Consider the following 17,999-nt stretch of genomic DNA (forward strand, 5'->3'; position numbering starts at 1 on the left):
ACAGGTATGCTGAGCCCAAACCCCAGTTCATACTCCATTGGCAGCATCTGGCCATGTCCAACCCAGATGGAGGAATATACCTTATCAGAGATACCTCTGTACTCTCTACGAACAGACTTAAGCATCCAGGCTACCTATTTGAGCAGGCCTGGCGGATGTGCCAATTAAGCTTAACTTCATCCTTTCCCAAACCTTACCTCTAGTTCCAGGTCTCCCTTTAACTATCATCAGAGGCATCTAGCTGTACACAGGTTGCCTAGAAACCGAGCACACTTTCCCTCACAGAAAAAATGGAGATAGCTTGGACAGATAAGAGCCACAGGAAAAAAGAAGGCAGTTTTATTTTATCTCATTGACCTAGCCACTTATAGAGTCTTAACATTTTCTACCAATCGTGTTTAAGGTTATAGTTGAGCACATAAGATCCCTCTTTTTAGATATTACCCGAATTTAGCCTTTAGCTAATTCATTTCCTCATTAGTCACTTCCCTTTTGGGTTGCAAATGATAATTAACGGTTACTGCCTCTCTATGTGATTCTTTTTTTTTTTTTTTAAAGGTTTATTTATTTATTATGTATACAGTGTTCTGCCTGCATGTGTCCTTGCAGGCCAGAAGAGGGCACCAGATCTCCTTACAGATGGTTGTGAGCCATCATGTGGTTGCTGGGAATTGAACTCAGGACCTCTGAAAGAGCAGCCAGTGCTCTTAACCTCTGAGCCATCTCTCCAGCCCCTCTCTATGTGATTCTTATCACCCCTTCGTTTGACCCTGGAAGCCTGTCTTTGCACTGCTAAGGGAATACTGTTTGTAAGTGTATGTATACCGGGACTTCTGGGGCACAGGAGGATGGAGAAAAGAGAATGGAAGAACTAGATGGGTAAGAACTTGAGAGGAACAAACTGAGATGGGGAAGAACTAGATTGAACGGCTACAAGAGAGGACTAGAGGAACAAGATGGAAGATGAGAAAGAGCCAGATAGAGAAGAACAAGATGAGGAAGAAACAGATGAAAGAGAAGGAGACGGGAGAGGAGCTGATATGGGAAAGAACAAGATGCATGAGAACCTAGAACTGGCAGAACAAAATGAAGGAATTAAGACAGAACCTAGAGGAGTCCGCAGATAACTGAAGAGAGAAAACAGGCAAGAAAGGAGCTAAATATGAGAGCAGAATATAAGCTTGTAGAGAGAGAATTGACACAGAAAAATAAAGTATATGGACTAAGGAATTTCAAGAACATAGATTCAATTTTTCATCAAAGATTAATTAGTATCTGGTTATAGATTATTCCTGGATCCTGGGAGGAGACTATCAAGGGGCTGGACCCCCAAAGTCTTCGATAGGAGAGTCTATGGCCATGCTTTTAAAATGCAATATTGGAGCCTGGCCTGGTGGTGCAGTCCTGTAATCTCAGCTATCCAGGATGCTGATGCTAGACAATATCAAATGTGAGGCCAAATGGTGCTTCAGGGCTCCTCAGGTCAACCTGGACAACTTAGTAAACCCTGTCTCAGAGTCGAAAGCAGACAGAAGGTTGGAGACCAGCATGGTGGCTCATGTCAATGTCACAACTCAGGAGGCTGAGGCAGGAGGTTTTTCACCATGAAGAAGTTCAAGGAAATCCTGGCCACAGAGTGAGATCCTGTTTCAAATAAAGTAAAAAGGAAAGAAAGAATGGGTGGGGAAATGGTACTATGCTTAGTGGCTTACCTAGTACATGAGTGACCCTAGGTTCAGTCTCCAGTACCACTATAGAAGTAAAGGCTGGCAAGATGGCTCTGGCAGGTAAAGGTGCTTGCTGGCCAATCTGACCTGAGTCTGAACCATGGAACCCACACAGTGGAAGGAGAAAACAACATCCAATAGTTCTCCTCTCACCTCCACTAAGGCCTTGGCACATGTGAGCCTGCATGGATAGACATACACAAATACACACACACACACACACACACACACACACACACACACACACGTGCACAAAATAAATAATAAATCAATTTCAGTAATAAGCAAATAAACCATGCAACACAAAATGTGCTTACAATGGAAATTACTCATGATTATCTGAAATTCCAGTTGAATTGGATATTCTTCCTGAGTTTTATCTGGAGTCTGATTTGGTATCTTATCCTGCAAGAGAAGGAAGTTCACATTAGCAATAGTGTAGAAGACTTCTTTGCTTGGTAGAACAGCTCCCAGGGCTCTCCTGTTCCCTCCTGACAACACTAGGAGAGATGAGCCTGTCTCCCTGGACTCTGCCTGTAAGGTCTGCTGACCTGAGCAGAGGGGTGTCATTGTGGCTGCTGCCTCATTTGGGTCAGACAGGGGAGGAGGCTCCAGATGGGAAACTGTGACTTGGGCAGACCCTGCAAAGGATTCAGGCTCAGAATGACCTGCAGTGGTAAATATAGCCACCCAGGCACAGTAGCATGATCTGAGCCAGACTCTATGAAGACTTGTGAGAAGGGACATGTGTGGAAGAGGTAGAGGAGAAAGGACTCTAGGCTGCCATATCAGAGCTGGGCACTTCCGGAGACTGACCTGTGAACCAAGATCCAGGAGGGCACAGTTTTGAGAAAGAACAGGCATTCCTGAGGTTGCAGTGACTTGATTTCTCTCCAGCATCCAGCTGCAGTTTCAAAATAACTGGAGTGATATCCATGGACGACGTTCAAAATATTATGAAGAGTTTCTGCTGAATGATGACGAGCATGTAATAAAGGTTCTTGGCACTGTGGGATCGTGCCTGAACTCCCTGACCTTCATTACCAACAAGAGGACTGAGTTTTCCTTTGGTAAAAAAAAAAATAGGGACATACATTTGAAAAGAGTGGAGGTCCAGACCAACGTCTACAGATGATCAGTGTCGTGTACTCACCCATCTGCCTCCATGGGATAGGCTTTATGTGGAATCATGGACCAGAGAAGCCTCCAAGAGAACCAACGACCATCCCTGACACTGACAAAGAGAAGGAAGATAGCAAAAATAAATACAAAGATGAAGACGATGATGATGAAGAAGAAGATGATGATCATAACAATGATGAGAAGTAGAAAGATGAGAGAGAGTAGTAGTGAGCTCAGATCTCAGTCCTGCATCCCCATATTTTATGAACTCTTCTCAGCTAATCTCACCCATCTGGAGGGACCAATGTACCAGGCGACCCTGGGCTGGAGGTGGCAAAGCCCAAAAGACCCTGTATCTCTGTGTCCAATAAACTCCATGCATCCATGAGCCTGAGTGGTCCTTGTCACCAAATGGGGTGGTTTGAGGTCACCGAGAGCCTTCTTTACCTCCCCAGTTTAGGACCTACACCCCTGCACTGAGTTAGGGTTTACACAGAAAGACCCTTGGTCAACTCAGCAGGCCTGAGGTCCCCAGAATGAGGCCAGCATCCAGCCCTGCCTGTCTTAAAGCAACACAGGGCCTGCAGGAAGAGCTCAATGTGTGTTGACCAAGCTGACGGGGCCTGGCTTTGCAGTGGTCCCATGTAACTGTATTGAGCAGGTGCCATTGTCTCCTGTTCCTCTCCAGACCCTCCCATTCTCCAGCCACCTCTTCCCTTCCTTTCTCCTGTCCTGGTCACTATCCTCCCTCACAAAGCTAGGCTGCCTGAAATGCATCTCCTAAGCAGTTGAGGATTAAATCTAGGGCCTCATGAATACTTAGCAAGTACTATAGCACTGAGCCATATACTTAGCTTGCATTTATTTAGTTATTAGTCATGAATGAATGAATGAATGAATGAATGAGACAGGGTCTCACATAGCCCTAGCTGGTCTACAAGGAAGAATTGCAAGCCTGCTTAGCATAGAAAGTAAGTTTCATCAAGCCAAGATCAGGAGATCACCAATACCAGATTTAGTCAGCAGCTAAGTGGACTACTGCCATGATCAGGGGAGGTCTCCAGCCAATTCCCATGGATTCTTCTCTCTCTCTCTCTCTCTCTCTCTCTCTCTCTGCAAAAGTAGCAGGTACACACTTTGCAGAATTTTTTTTAAAAAAATGAGTCTCCTAGATACCCCAATTTAGATATAATACCTCCCAGGGTAAGTTAACGGGAATCATGTATTTTAAGTCAATGAGTATAAATTTGAAGATGCCCATGCAGCTGTTACAGATGTGGTAGTCTTTGTGAGATGTGTAATATGACATTAATATCGAGGGAAGTTTTCAGAAGAGGGTGATCCAAATAAAATGAATTTTTTTCCATCCCAGTTAAATGTATTCCCTGACTTTTGTCCACCAATTCCAGGCTACCAGAACCTTTGATCAGCATCTAAAATGAAATAAGCTGGTCTAGGTGTCACAGGCCTGTAATCCAAGCTACTTGGGACACTGAGGAAAAACTTAGAGTTCACAACCTGGCTAAGGAACTTTGCCTCCAAAAATTTTTAAACACGTTTATGTTTAGCAGTTTAAAAAATATTTATTAATTTTTATTTTTTACATGCATGTGTGTATTATCTGGGTATATGTCTGCCTGCTTCAAAAAATTTTTTAATTAAAGGAAGGAAGAAAAGAGGGGAGGAATGAAGGAAGAGAGAGTGAGAGAGAGAGAGAGAGAGAGAGAGAGAGAGAGAGAGAACAGAGGGGCTGAAGTGTTGGCTCAGTGGATAAGTGGATAAGAGCACTGGCTGCTCTTTCAGAGGAACTGTTTGGTCCCCAGCATCCATGTGCTCACAGAGATCCACCTGCTCTGCCTCCCAAGTGCTAGAGAGATGGCTAAGTAGTAAGAGCACTTACAGTTCTTCCTCTAGAAGACCCAAGTTCAGCTCCCAACACCCAATTCAAGTGGCTCAGAACTGTCTGTAACTCCAGCTCCAGGGTGCACATGCCCACATGCAGTCACACACCTACACATATTGAAATGTTAAAAAAAAAAATATTCAAATATCTTCCAACATCTGAAGTGAGCCAGAGGCAAGATGGAACCATCTCTGGGTTTCTGGATCCTGGGTCCTTTTGACTAGGAGTAAGTTGGGAATAGTATTGGAAACTCAAAAAATATTTCAGGATGGAGCCACACACGAACCTTGAGTCTTGAAAAGTCCTGGCCACCAGACTCAACCTGAAGGAGAAACAAGTTGAGACTTGGTTTGGCTTCCAGCTCCAACATAGTGGCTCACAACTGTAGATGTAACCAACCGTCTTATTAAATAAGAAACACAGAGCCAATACAGAGATGAAAGCCAAGAGGTCAGAGCAATAGCTAAGAGCTAAAAACCCTACCCTTCACTTTCGCTGTTGTCCTACCTCTCCAAAAGAGACCCACTTCCTGTGTGTCTGTCTTTTTATAGAGTTTCTGTTCTGCCTTCTCATTGGTTGTAAACCCAACCACATGACCTCCTAGTCACTGCCTGTCTGTACAGACCTCCAGGTCTTCTATGGTAGGTATTGAGATTAAAGGCATGTGTCTCCATACTGTCTGTATTCTTGAACACACAGAGAGCTACCTAGCTCTGCGTACCAAGTGCTGGGATTAAAGGCGTGCACCACCACTGCCCAGCTTTCTCTATGGCTTGCTAATAGCTCTGACCCCGGGGCAACTTTATTTGTTAAAATACAAATAAAATCACATTTCAGTACAGATAAAATATCACCATATTTCCCCTTTTCTATTTTAATAAAAAGAAAAAAGGAAAAAGCTGATAACTAACATAAGAAAAACTATATACAAAAGTATAATAACTATATACCATATATACAAGTAATAAATACCTAAACAATGTCTAATCTATTTGTATTTGACAAATTCAGAGAAACTAATTTCATTATTTATCCTATTTTGGTAAGTCCAAAATGTACCTAATTCACTTTCTATCCTAACTAATCGTCAATTATAACTAACTAATCTTCAACTATAACTAACTAACCTTCAACTATAACTAACTAATCTTCAAATCTAACTAACTAATCTTCAACTCCCTCAGAGACCAAAGAAGGAAATAATATTACCTAATAAAAAATAAAAACAGGAAGTGCATGCAAGAAGCCTCCAAAAAAAAAAAAATGTGAGTTGACAGAAACAGCCAGCTGCCTGGACAGTCACCGAGGTTTCTCCTCAGTGTTGGGGCATCATCTTCAGCCTATAGGCTTAGCGTATCTGACAGACTCATTTGTGAAGTATGCTGTACACAAGGTCAATAGTTCAACCTCACATTGGGTGAGAGCAGTCCATGTACCAGAAACACCTGAATTCCACTAGTGTCATGTCATGATTCAGGATTTTAAATTCTGGAAATTGTTGATGGTTTTTGAATTCAGCTGTCCATTCTTCTTGGCTGTATATATGTGGCTTCATCTCAGCATCCCGTTCTTCTCCATATCCCTTTATTAAATGCCAGTCTACCATTGAGAGGTGTGAGCTCAGTTACTCTTCAAGAATAACTGTTTCAGCTGCTGTTCCATTGCACATTGGGAGCCTCCGCCCACTGCCTGTTCCACTGCCTTCGAAGAAAAGGGCACTGTAACTTTTCCGGATTGCGAAGGCCACTTCAGGGATGGTGCCATATTGTCCTGGCCTCAGAAGATGCCTTTTGATAAAGCCATAACCACACTTGTTTTGGCAAGAATCAGTAGTGCTTTGTTTTGTGTCCTGTCTGTCCTGTGGTCAGCAGTTGATTCGAGGATACTTTGTTGTCCAGTGGCTAACTTTTGCCACAATGAAAGTTAACTCCAATTGCAGTTTTTTCAATGCCCATATTTTCTCTGAAGTAGATTGGTACTGCCAGGAGCCGACATGTCTCATAGTCATAACAAAAAAGAAAAATTTTCTAAGTTATTAAAACATTTTAAATGCCATATTCTGTAGATCTCTGAAGGGGTTGAAGATGACCTGTCTATCTAAAATATATCTGCTCAATCTTGAAAACCTACCTAATATGACTACAAGTTCTATTATAATGTCTAACTACTGACTTTCATTTCTTTATATCCTAATAGTTGGTAATAATAACATTCAAGGATCAGAAAATTGCATTACATTGTTAAATGAATGGTATAAGTACAATTAGAAATATACATACAGCATTTTCTAACAATATCAATTTCAATATATATAATTTGTATACAATATAAAACAATCCAATCCAATGTAAAGTACTTACATTTTCTTTTCTTTTCTTTCTTTTTTTTAAACAAGAACATTAAATCTAATCTCCTTTGCTTATCCCTTTTCCTAACCCTTGACAACAACTTGTAACCAACCCCCTTAATCAATGAAAATTATCCCAGACCCAAAACCCATTAAAAGATAAAAAAAAAAAAAAACCCACCCACCCCACCTCTTTGGGAATGTGGGTGTCGTATTCTTAAAATTGCTTCCTGCTGGATATGGACGAAGGTATCTTTATCCTGAAAAGAAAAATTTTAGGTTAATTGTCAAATTCTAGGAAAGGTAACTATATCCTTCGTTATCCAGTCTGTGTATAACGCCAAAGTTCAGGGTTTATCTCAAATCCTTATTCAAGTAGTCTTTGAGACTGGATCATCTCAGCTAGCCCTCTCAAAATTGCCCTGAGCACTTTGTAGTTCAAAGCTGATCTGTAGATGATGTTTGTCAGCTTAGTGATGTTATTATTGTCCACGTGGAATTGTTGTTGTTGTGGGGCCCCATTTCTTCCTGGAGACTTCAGTTGATGTTAGGCCTGGCCGTGAATTCCTGCAGAAAACTGATAAGAGGGCTGGAGAGATGGCTCAGAGGTTAAGAGCACTGCTTGTTCTTCCAGAGGTCCTGAGTTCAATTCCCAGCAACCACATGGTGGCTCACAACCATGTGTAATGAGATCTGGTGCCCTCTTCTGGCCTGCAAGCATACATGCAGGCAGAACACTGTATACATAATAAATAAATAAGTCTTTAAAAAAAAAACTGATAAGAGACTCAAACACAAAGACATATATATGCAGCTAATTGAAGCCTTTTTTCTTTCTAGAATTAGTTAGTATTCTATATGAATATTCATATCTTAACAAAGTTTAAAGTGTATATATATCTATATATATTAATCTTATAAATTCTGATATAAAATTCATACTTTAAGAAAAGTTTAAAGAATCAGAATAGAATCAAAGAGTTGATATTAGTAATAGAATAGTCCCTTAATTAATTTGGTTTTTCTCCTGTCCCATAGCAGAAGATGGCTCTTTACTTCTGGCATGATACAGGGAGTTTGCGTTTTCCTTTTAACAACATGCTTGAGTTTAAAGAAGGAGAGAGTCATTCTCCAACTCCAAAGCCAGCTTTAAATTTTAATTGAACTGGGACTGCAAGAAGACCAATAGTGTTTAATGTCTTTAGAGAAGAGCAGAAACAAACATTTAGGAAGACTTATAAAATTTTATTATATACCAATAGGCCATTTTACTCTGTTTCCTGGGATAGATGATTTGTCCTTTTTCTTCAGTTGTCTCATTTGTCCAGTGTTCTTCAGATTCCTTAGCCTTCATTCTCCTAAAAGACAAAAACAAAAACCTTTCCCCAAGACTAATTTTGGGGATGTTCCCTTTCAGCAAGTTATTATCTGATTAAATGAAAAGGCATGTGTTAATGGTATAAGTTACTTTAAAGTGATGGTTATGCTGGTTGATGAACTGTCAGCTCCTCTAATTAAGAGGTCTCTTATTCAAATAGAACCTTTATCAATTTTGATGGTATCCACAGCTTATCTTCTCCTGTAGAAACAAAAGCAAAACCTCGTCCCCAATGTAACACATATCCTGGTTTCCATTCTGAGGTCAGCACATCCTTAAAGTATATAGGCTGATTTAATTCTGTAGTTTTTTCTATTATCCAATGTCTCTCTGCAGCTGTTGTTCCTTTCTCATTGGCATTGAGAAAATTCAAAGTTAATAGAGCATTATGTAGTCTATTTCTGGGGTTTTTTGTTACCTCTTTCTGTTTATTTAGCATAACCTATAGAGTTCTGTTTGATCTTTCTATAACTGCTTGACCTGTAGGATTATGTGGTATGCCTGTAATATGCTTTATATTGTAATAAGCAAAAAACTGTTTCATTTTAACAGAGACATATGATGGAGCATTGTCAGTTTTAATTTGTGCAGGTATACCGATGATGGCCATAACTTCTAGCAAATGAGTGATTACAGAATTAGATTTTTCAGAACTAAAAGCAGTTGCCCATTGAAATCCTGAATAAGTATCGATGATACAGTGTACATATTTCAACTTTCCAAATTCTGCAAAGTGAAACACATCCATCTGCCAGATTTCATTCCTCTGAGTACCCTTTGGGTTACATCCTGCTGGTAATGGCGTTTGATTGTAGAAGGAACAAGTAGGACATTTCTTTACTACTTCTTTGGCTTGTTGCCAGGTTATGGAAAAATTCTTTTTTAAACCTTTACTATTGACATGATGTTTTTATGAAATTCTGAGGCCTCCAGCACATTTCCTATCAATAATTTATCAATCTCATCATTGCCTTGTGCTAGAGGGCCTGGCAGACCAGTATGGGATCAGATATGAGTTATAGATAAAGGATGACTCCTTTTCTTGATTGTATCTTGTAATTGAATAAATAGTGAAGTTAAGTCTGAAGCATCAGGGATGAATTCTGCAGTCTCAATATGTAATGCCACTCTTTCAGCATACTGAGAGTCAGTTACTATGTTGAGAGGTTCTGAAAAATCCATTAATACCAACAGAATAGCATACAATTCTGATTTTTGAACTGAATTATAAGGACTTTGAACCACTTTACTTAAATTTTCTGATTTTTAACCTGCCTTCCCTTATTTGTTGGCATCTGTATAAAATGTACGAACTCCAGATATGGGTTTTTCCCGTACAATTTGAGGCAAGATCCAATCAGTGCTCCTTATAAGACCAATTCTATCGCTTTTGGGATATTTGCTGTTAATTTCTCCCAAAAAATTACTGCAAGCTCTTTGCCAAGGTTCACTTTCTGTCCATAATTTTTCAATGTCCTCTTTAGTTAAAGGTACGACAATTTCTGCTGGGTCTATTCCTGCTAATTGATGAAGTCTCAAATTTCCTTTCCAAATCAAGTCAGAGATTTTTTCCACATAAGTTTTTAATTTTTTATTTGGTTTATTTGGTAAAAATATCCATTCCAATATAATATCTTCCCTCTGCATTAATATTCCTGTAGGGGAATGCCTAGAAGGTAAAATAACCAAAATGCAATCCAGCTTTGGATCAATACGATCCACGTGCCCTTCATGTACTTTCTTTTCTACCAAGGCCAATTCTTTCTCCGCTTCAGGTGATAATTCTCTTGGACTATTTAAGTCCTTGTTACCTTCTAAGGTTTTAAACAAATTATTCAGTTCATCATTTTTTACCTCAACAATGGTTCATAGATGAGAAATATCTCCAAATAATCTTTGAAAGTCATTAAGAGTCTGTAGTCTATCTCTCCTAATTTGCACCTTTTGGGGTCTAATTTTTTGTAGCTCTATTTTATATCCTAAATAATTAATAGAATGTCCTCTTTGTATCTTTTCAAGAGCAATTTGTAATCCCCAGCAAGGCAAAATTTTCTTTACTTCTTCAAACATTCTTTCTAAAGTATCTGCATTTGAGTCAGCTAGTAAAATATCATCCATATAATGATAAATTATAGATTTAGGAAATTTTTTACGTACCACTTCTAATGGCTGTTGTACAAAATATTGGCACAAAGTTGGGCTATTCAACATTCCCTGTGGGAGAACCCTCCATTGAAATCTTTTAACCGGTTGAGAATTATTATAAGTAGGTACCATGAAAGCAAATCTTTCTCTGTCTTTTTCTTGTAAGGGTATTGAAAAGAAACAGTCTTTTAAATCAATAACTATGAGAGGCCATCCTTTTGGTAACAGAGTAGGCAAAGGAATTCCAGATTGTAAAGAGCCCATTGGCTGAATTACTTTGTTAATTGCTCTAAGGTCTGTTACCATTCTCCATTTACCAGATTTCTTTTTAATAACAAATACAGGAGAATTCCAAGGGCTGGTTGATTCTTCAATATGCTGAGCATTTAACTGTTCTTCTACCAGCTCTTCTAAAGCCTGGAGTTTCTCTGTTGTTAAAGGCCATTGATAAACCCACACAGGCTTGTCTGTTGACCATTTTAAAGGTAGAGCTGTTGGTGTCTTTGGAAGATCAGCAGTTGTTGTGCCTTGTTCTTGTATAATATGGATGGCTGGTGAGCACTCATTAGAATAATATCTTCTAATATTTCTCTCAGAAACATGTGCTGGTTTATGATTTGTTTCTGAGATTGAGGGATGTTAATCTGAGTATTCCATTGTTGTAACAGGTCTCAACCCCACAGGTTCATAGCTATGTTAGCCACATATGGTTTTAATTTTCATTTCTGTCCTTCTGGACCTATACATTCCAGCCATCTTGCACTCTGTTTCACTTGAGATAATGTCCCAAATCCTAAGAGTTGAATGTTTACCTCCTGAAGAAGCCAAGTTGGATGCCAAAATTCTGGTGCAATTATGGTAATGTCCGCACCTGTGTCTACCAGACCAGACAACAAAACACCATTTATTTTTATTGTTAATTTTGGTCTTTGTTCATTAATAGAGGTTTGCCAAAAATTTTTCTTTATGTTTTTTCCTGAATTTCCTATTCTCTCTGTTTCATCATCCTGACCAGCATGATTTATTCCAATAGGCATTTGGTTATTTAATTGCTCTGAGTAGGTGTTTCCTCTACGACTGCAGGAAAGTTTTGAACTAGATTTGTTGTGGGGGCCTGCCTGATGCCCCTCTGGGAGTTTCCTGAAGCCCGAGGCAAAGGATTACTCTGTCTGTCCCTTGTTGATCTACATTCGTTGGTCCAGTGTTTTCCCTTACCACACCTTCTGCATACTCCAGAAGGAAGGGGCATTCTGTTGCCATTGTTCCTTGAAGAAACATTGTTTCTGGAGATGACCTGTTTACAGTCCCTTTTCAAATGACCTTGCTTTCCATATCCAAAACATCTAACATTCCTCAAACCTTTTGAAATTGCTTCTCCTACCCATATACTATCATGGCATGAGCCTCAACATTAACCGTGTCTCTAATCCAATCTTCCAAGGGTGCAGATCTTGCCTTTAATGGCCTGATTATTATTTTGCATGCTGCATTCGCATTCTCAAAGGCCAACGATTCGATTATTATCTGACTAGCCTCTGAATTCGGGACCATTCTCTGTACTGCTGAAGTCAATCTTTGTAAGAAATCTGTGAAAGATTCTTTTGGGCCCTGTATAACCTTTGTAAATGACTCAGTTTTTTTTTCCTAGTTCCTCAGCTCTGTCCCATGCATTCAAGGCTGCCGTTCAACATAGAATTAGGGTTTGGACATCATATAAACGTTGTGTTTGTACTGAAGCATATTGGTCTTCTCCAATAAGCTGATCCTGGAAGACTTGTATTCCTTTATCCCTCCATTGTTTTTCTATATTTTTAGCCTCCTCCTTGAACCACATTTTCCACTGGAGCTGTTGTCCAGGTTCCAGAACAGCCTGTGCCAGCTCGCGCCAGTCCTGTGGTAGAATCCTATTATATGTTGACCAGGAGTTTAACATTTGCTTTACATATGGGGAATGCATGCCATAAGATACTATTGCCTCCTTAAATCTTCGTAAGTCTAACATTTCAACTGGAATCCAAGTATTTTGTACATTCTCTTCACTAGGTAGCTGCTGTACGGCTACCAGATAAATTAAGGGTGATAGTGTGAAAACAGGCTTTCTTTCTGTAACCTTATGATCCAATCTTGAAACAACTTCACTATTAATTTCTCTGTCTGAATCTGAATTTCTCTATAATTCATTTCAACAGGTTTAACAGGTTTTTCTAAGACTGTTATCCTGGCACTTAAATTGACTATCTTTTTAAATAGTAAAATGAGGATAAGAAAAGTAATAAAGTGCATAATTTGATCAACATTAATCTTCTCATACAGTTGTTCCATTGTCAGACTGCCTAAAATTTCAAACAAAGCCCAATTTTCTTCCAATGTACACATAAAACCCATTTTTTTAATGTGGAAAAAAATTCTCTTTTAAATAGTTTCCTTTAAAATATCTGATACCTTAATTGACTTACCAAGTCTGCGTAGAACAGTAGAAATCCGAGAGATTTTCAAAACAGACATCTAGTGTCCAAGGTGTGAATCCAAAGAGAGAGACAGAGACAGAGAGAGAGAGAGAGAGAGAGAGAGAGAGAGAGAGAGAGAGAGCAAGAAAGCATAGGCACAAGTTCTGGCTGAAAGCTTAAATCAGCCACATGTTCCCGCTTAAGTCTAGTCAAGCCTGGGCTCCAGCTTCCTTAAGCTCCAACCACGTGCCTTGGCTTTATAGGCAGGGGCCCTGTTCGGCAGGGCAGGCCTGAGTTGTTTGCAGCACCAGCTTTAAGCAAGTAGCTCCAGCTGCGGGTAACCCCTTGGGGTCAGTTCGGCCTGAGACCTAAGCCAACCTGGGCCCAAGCTAGGGAGCTGGGCCGCCCAGGCAGGGAACCGGACCTGCTGCCAAGCCAAGCCAAGTGGTTTTTAATGGATTCTTGTCACGTGGGCGCCAAATGTAGATGTAACCAACTGTCTTATTAAATAAGAAACACAGAGCCAATACAGAGATGAAAGCCAAGAGGTCAGAGCAATAGCTAAGAGCTAAAAACCTTACCCTTCACTTTCGCTGTTGTCCTACCTCTCCGAAAGAGACCTACTTCCTGTGTCTGTCCTTTTTATAGAGTTACTGTTCTGCCTTTTCATTGGTTGTAAATCTAATCACATGACCACCTCATCACTGCCGTCTGTACAGACCTCCAGGTTTTCTATGGTAGGTATTGAGATTAAAGGCATGTGTCTCCAATGCTGTCTGTACCCTTGAACACACAGAGAGCTACCTAGCTCTGTCTACCAAGTGCTGGAATTAAAGGCGTGCACCACCACCGCCCAACTTTCTCTATGGCTTGCTAATAGCTCTGACCCCGGGGCAACTTTATTTATTAATATACAAATAAAATCACATTTCAGTACAAATAAAATATCACCACACACAACCATCTGTAACTCCAGTTCTGGGGCTTCTGACACCTTTTTCTGGCTTCTGAAGGCACCAGGCACACATACAGTGCACATATAAATGGGCAAGCAAACCACTCGCACACCTAAACTAATAAAAACTTTAAAAAATTTAAGGAAACTCTTTGTCTTAATTAAGGTTTGTATTGCTGTGAAGAGACGTCACAACCACAATAACTCTTATAAGGAAAACATTTCACTGGGGCTGTCTAACAGTCCAGAGGTTTAGTCCATTATTGTCATGGCAGGAAACATGGCAACATCAGGCAGAAATGGTGCTAGAGAAGGAGCTGAGAGTTCTACATCTGGATGGGCAGGCAGCAGGAAGAGAGAGAGACACTGGGCCTGGCTTCAGCTTCTGAAACTCCAAAGCCCACCCACAGTGACCTACTTCCTCCAACAAGGCCACACCTTGAGGGCCATTTTCATTCAAACCACTACATTCTTATTTTGTTATGACTCAATTTCCCCAAGTGGTTAAAGTCTAATATAGTTAACAAAAAACATGGTCAGGTGTTTTGGCACACACCTTAATCCTAACACTCAAGAAATAGAGGCAGGTGGATCTCTTTGAATTTGAGGCCAACTTGGTATACATAGTGAGTTCAAGGACAGCCAGGGCTATGTAGGGTAACCTTTTCTCAAAAAAACAAACAGAAAGATTGACCAAAAGGCAAGACATTGTATTAATTAGACATACATTCATTGTCTTTTAAGACTCTTTGTCATTAGGCTGTGGTAGTGCAAACCTTTAATCCCAGACTCACAGAGGTTGGCAGATCTCTGTGAGTTTGAGGCCAGCCTGGTCTACAGAGTGAGTTTCAGGATAGCCAGAGCTGTTACATACAGAAATCTTTTCTCAAAAATAAAGCAAAACAAAACAAAAGACTCTGCTAATATTACCACAAGTGGACAAGTATAATCTTAGGAATTTTATCATAAACACAGACCATTCTTAGGTCAATTTCCAAAACCTTGCATAACTCGCTCAGATCTTCTGAGCGTAGCTTTTAGCTTTAACTTTTCTTCGTTGTGTTTTCATCTTTGATTTTTAGTCTCTGTAAAAATCTTATATTATTATATAAAATTCATTTTTTTTTAAAAACATATTTTACCTATCTCCTTCTAAGAACTTTTATCTCATTTACACAATTATTATTTCATTTCTGTAAACAAGCATTGGCTCCAAATTAAATACATGATACTTTTTTTTAGTTCTTTTTGAGACAGGGTTTCTCTGTGTAGGTCTGGCTGTCCTGGAACTCATTCTGTAGACAAGGCTGACCTCAAATTCACAGAATACATTGCCTCTGCCTCCTGAGTGCTAGGATTAAAGGCATCCACCATCACCACCCAGCCACATGGTAAAGTTTAAGGAAGTAAGATCACCTATATACATATTGTCAAACTTTCAAAATCTTCTTCTCATGTATATCACATTGTTGTGGGATAATGCTTTTGTACATTGGTTTAATAAAATGCTGATTGGCCATTAACCAGACAGGAAGTACAGGCAGGATAAGCAGACAAGGAAAATTCTGGGAAGAGGAAGGCTGATTCAGGAGACGCCAACATACAGTTCAGGGCACAGCATGTAATGGCATACAGCTAAAGGCTCTGAACATGTGGTGACATATAGATTAACAGAAACGGGCTGAGTTTAAGTGTAAGAGCTAGTCAGTAGTTAGACTGAGCAAATGGCCAAGCAGTTTTAATTATTGTGTGTTTATTTGGGTCTGAGTGTCTGCAGGCCCAGGTGGGACAGGACAAAACTCCAGCTACATTACATCATGGCAGTTTCCCAACCCTCCACTCCCCTCCCTACCACCTACCACCACCCCTCTGCTCCAGATTCACTCCTCTGTTTCCCTTCAGAAAAGAGCTGACCTCCCAGGGATATCAGTGGAATACGGCACAGCAAGTTACAACAAGACTAGGAACAAACCCTCATATCGAGGCTGGACAAGGCCACCCAGTAGGAGGAAAAGGGTCCCAAGAACAGGCAAAAGAACTAGAGACAGCCCCACTCCCACTGTTAGGAGTCCCACAAGAGCACCAAGAAGCAGGTTGGGTGGTGGTGAAACACACATTTAACCCCAGCACTCAGGAGGTGGAGGCAGGTGAATCTCTTTCAGTTCGAGGCCAGCCTGGGCTACAGAGTTGAGTTCCAGGAAAGGCACAAAGCTACACAGAGAAACTCTGTCTTGAAAAACCAAACCAAAACACAACAAAACAAAACAAAACTAAAGAAAAACATACATAAAGAAGACCTAGCTAAGACCCATACAGGATCTGTGATTGTCACTTCAGTCTCTGGAAGCCACCATGAGCCCTGCTTAGTTGATTCTGTGAACTGTGTTCTCCTGGTGTCCTCAAACCCTCTGGCTTCTACAATCCTTGTTCTCCCTCCAAGGGGGTTCCTAAATGGCTGAAACACTTGAAAAAATGTTCAACGTTCTAAGCTATCATGGAAATGCAGATCAAAACTACTTTGTTATTCCATCTTATATCTGTCAGAATGGCTAAAATACAAATACAAGTGACAGCCCATGCTGGAGAGGATGTGGAGCAAGGGGAACACTTCTTCATTGCTGGCAAGAGTACAATCTTCATGGCCACTGAGGAAATCAATATGGTGGTTTCTCAGAAAATTGGGAATCAATCTACCTCAAGACCCAGCTATGCCACTCCTGGGCATATACCCAGAAGAAACTCCATCCTACTGCAAGGACACTTGCTCAGCTATGTTCATTGTGGCTTTATTAATAACACCCAGATGTTGCAAATGACCTAAATGTGCGTCAACCAAATAAAGGATAAAGAAAATGTGGCACTTTACAAAATGGAGTAGTACTCAGCAGTTAAAAAGAAAAAAAAGACATCATGAAATTTGCAAACATATGAATGGAACTAGAAAAAATCATCCTGAATGAGGTAACCCAGAACCAGAAAGATAAACATGGTATAAACTCACTTATAAGTAAATATTAGCTATAAAGTAAAGGATACCCATGAGAAAATCCACAGACACAGAGAGGTTAAGTTACAAGAAGGGCTTAAGGGGGGACATGTTGATCTCCCTGGGAGGGGGAAATAGAATAGATTTTGCAGGTGGACTAGGGGCTTGTGGAGATGAATACAGGAGGGATCAAGCCAGGGGTGGGGTGGAGGGAGAAAGTGCATAGAGAGATGACTGAAATTGGGAGGGGGAGTCTATGGAATATGGAATGTGGAAACCTAGTGCAGTGGAAACTCCCTCCAAGGAGTCTATGAGGGTGACCCTAGCAAAGACTCCTAATATGGGGGATATGGAACCTGAACAGGTCATCTTCTGTAGTCAGGCAAGTCTTTCAGTGGGGAGACTGGGACACCAACCCAACCACAAGGCCTTTGTCCTGCCTGTAAGGACAATGGTTGTTTTTTTTTGTTTTTTTTTTGTTTTTTTATTAATACATAGTGTTCTGCCTGCATGCCAGAAGAGGGCGCCAGAACTCATTACAGATGGCTGTGAGCCACCATGTGGTTGCTGGGAATCGAACTCATGACCTCTGGAAGAACAGCCAGTGCTCTTAACCGCTGAGCCATCTCTCCAGCCCGGACAATGGTTCTTAAAGTCCTCCAGTCTTGGGAAACTCCTGTCCTCTTCTCCCATAGGCTAGGACTTGGCCCATCCCCAATTTCCTGTCCTACTGGTTTAGGACACAGAGCCTTATCTGATGAATAATTTGGGGCTTGAGATGGCCCCTTAAATGGCCCTGGGTACAGTCACATAGCAGACAGCCTGGAACTTTCCTGCTCCTAGCTAGGGAGAGAGGGGCTCAGTACCTCCTGCTTGTCTGTAACTGATGAACTCTGAGTGCACCACATATGAAAATGAGTGGTAACAACTTACCACTTACACAGGCAGCCTAGCTTTGTGAGGGAGGATAGTGACCAGGACAGGAGAAG

The 17,999-nt window shown here is 40.6% G+C and overlaps 1 protein-coding gene across 1 annotated transcript in view; it reads left to right on the forward strand.

The window, feature by feature from the left end:
* Positions 1 to 2,655, forward strand: part of LOC131916698 (prostatic spermine-binding protein-like) — a 45,927-nt gene extending 43,272 nt beyond the window's left edge. The window contains exon 6 of the transcript XR_009380586.1: positions 2,625 to 2,655. The gene's annotated coding sequence lies outside the window, so the exon portion shown is untranslated. The remainder of the gene's footprint in view (positions 1 to 2,624) is intronic.
* Positions 2,656 to 17,999: the final 15,344 nt, after the last annotated feature.

The sequence above is a fragment of the Peromyscus eremicus genome, chromosome 8a (genome assembly GCF_949786415.1).
Source record: "Peromyscus eremicus chromosome 8a, PerEre_H2_v1, whole genome shotgun sequence".
NCBI classification, from domain to species: Eukaryota; Metazoa; Chordata; class Mammalia; order Rodentia; family Cricetidae; genus Peromyscus; species Peromyscus eremicus.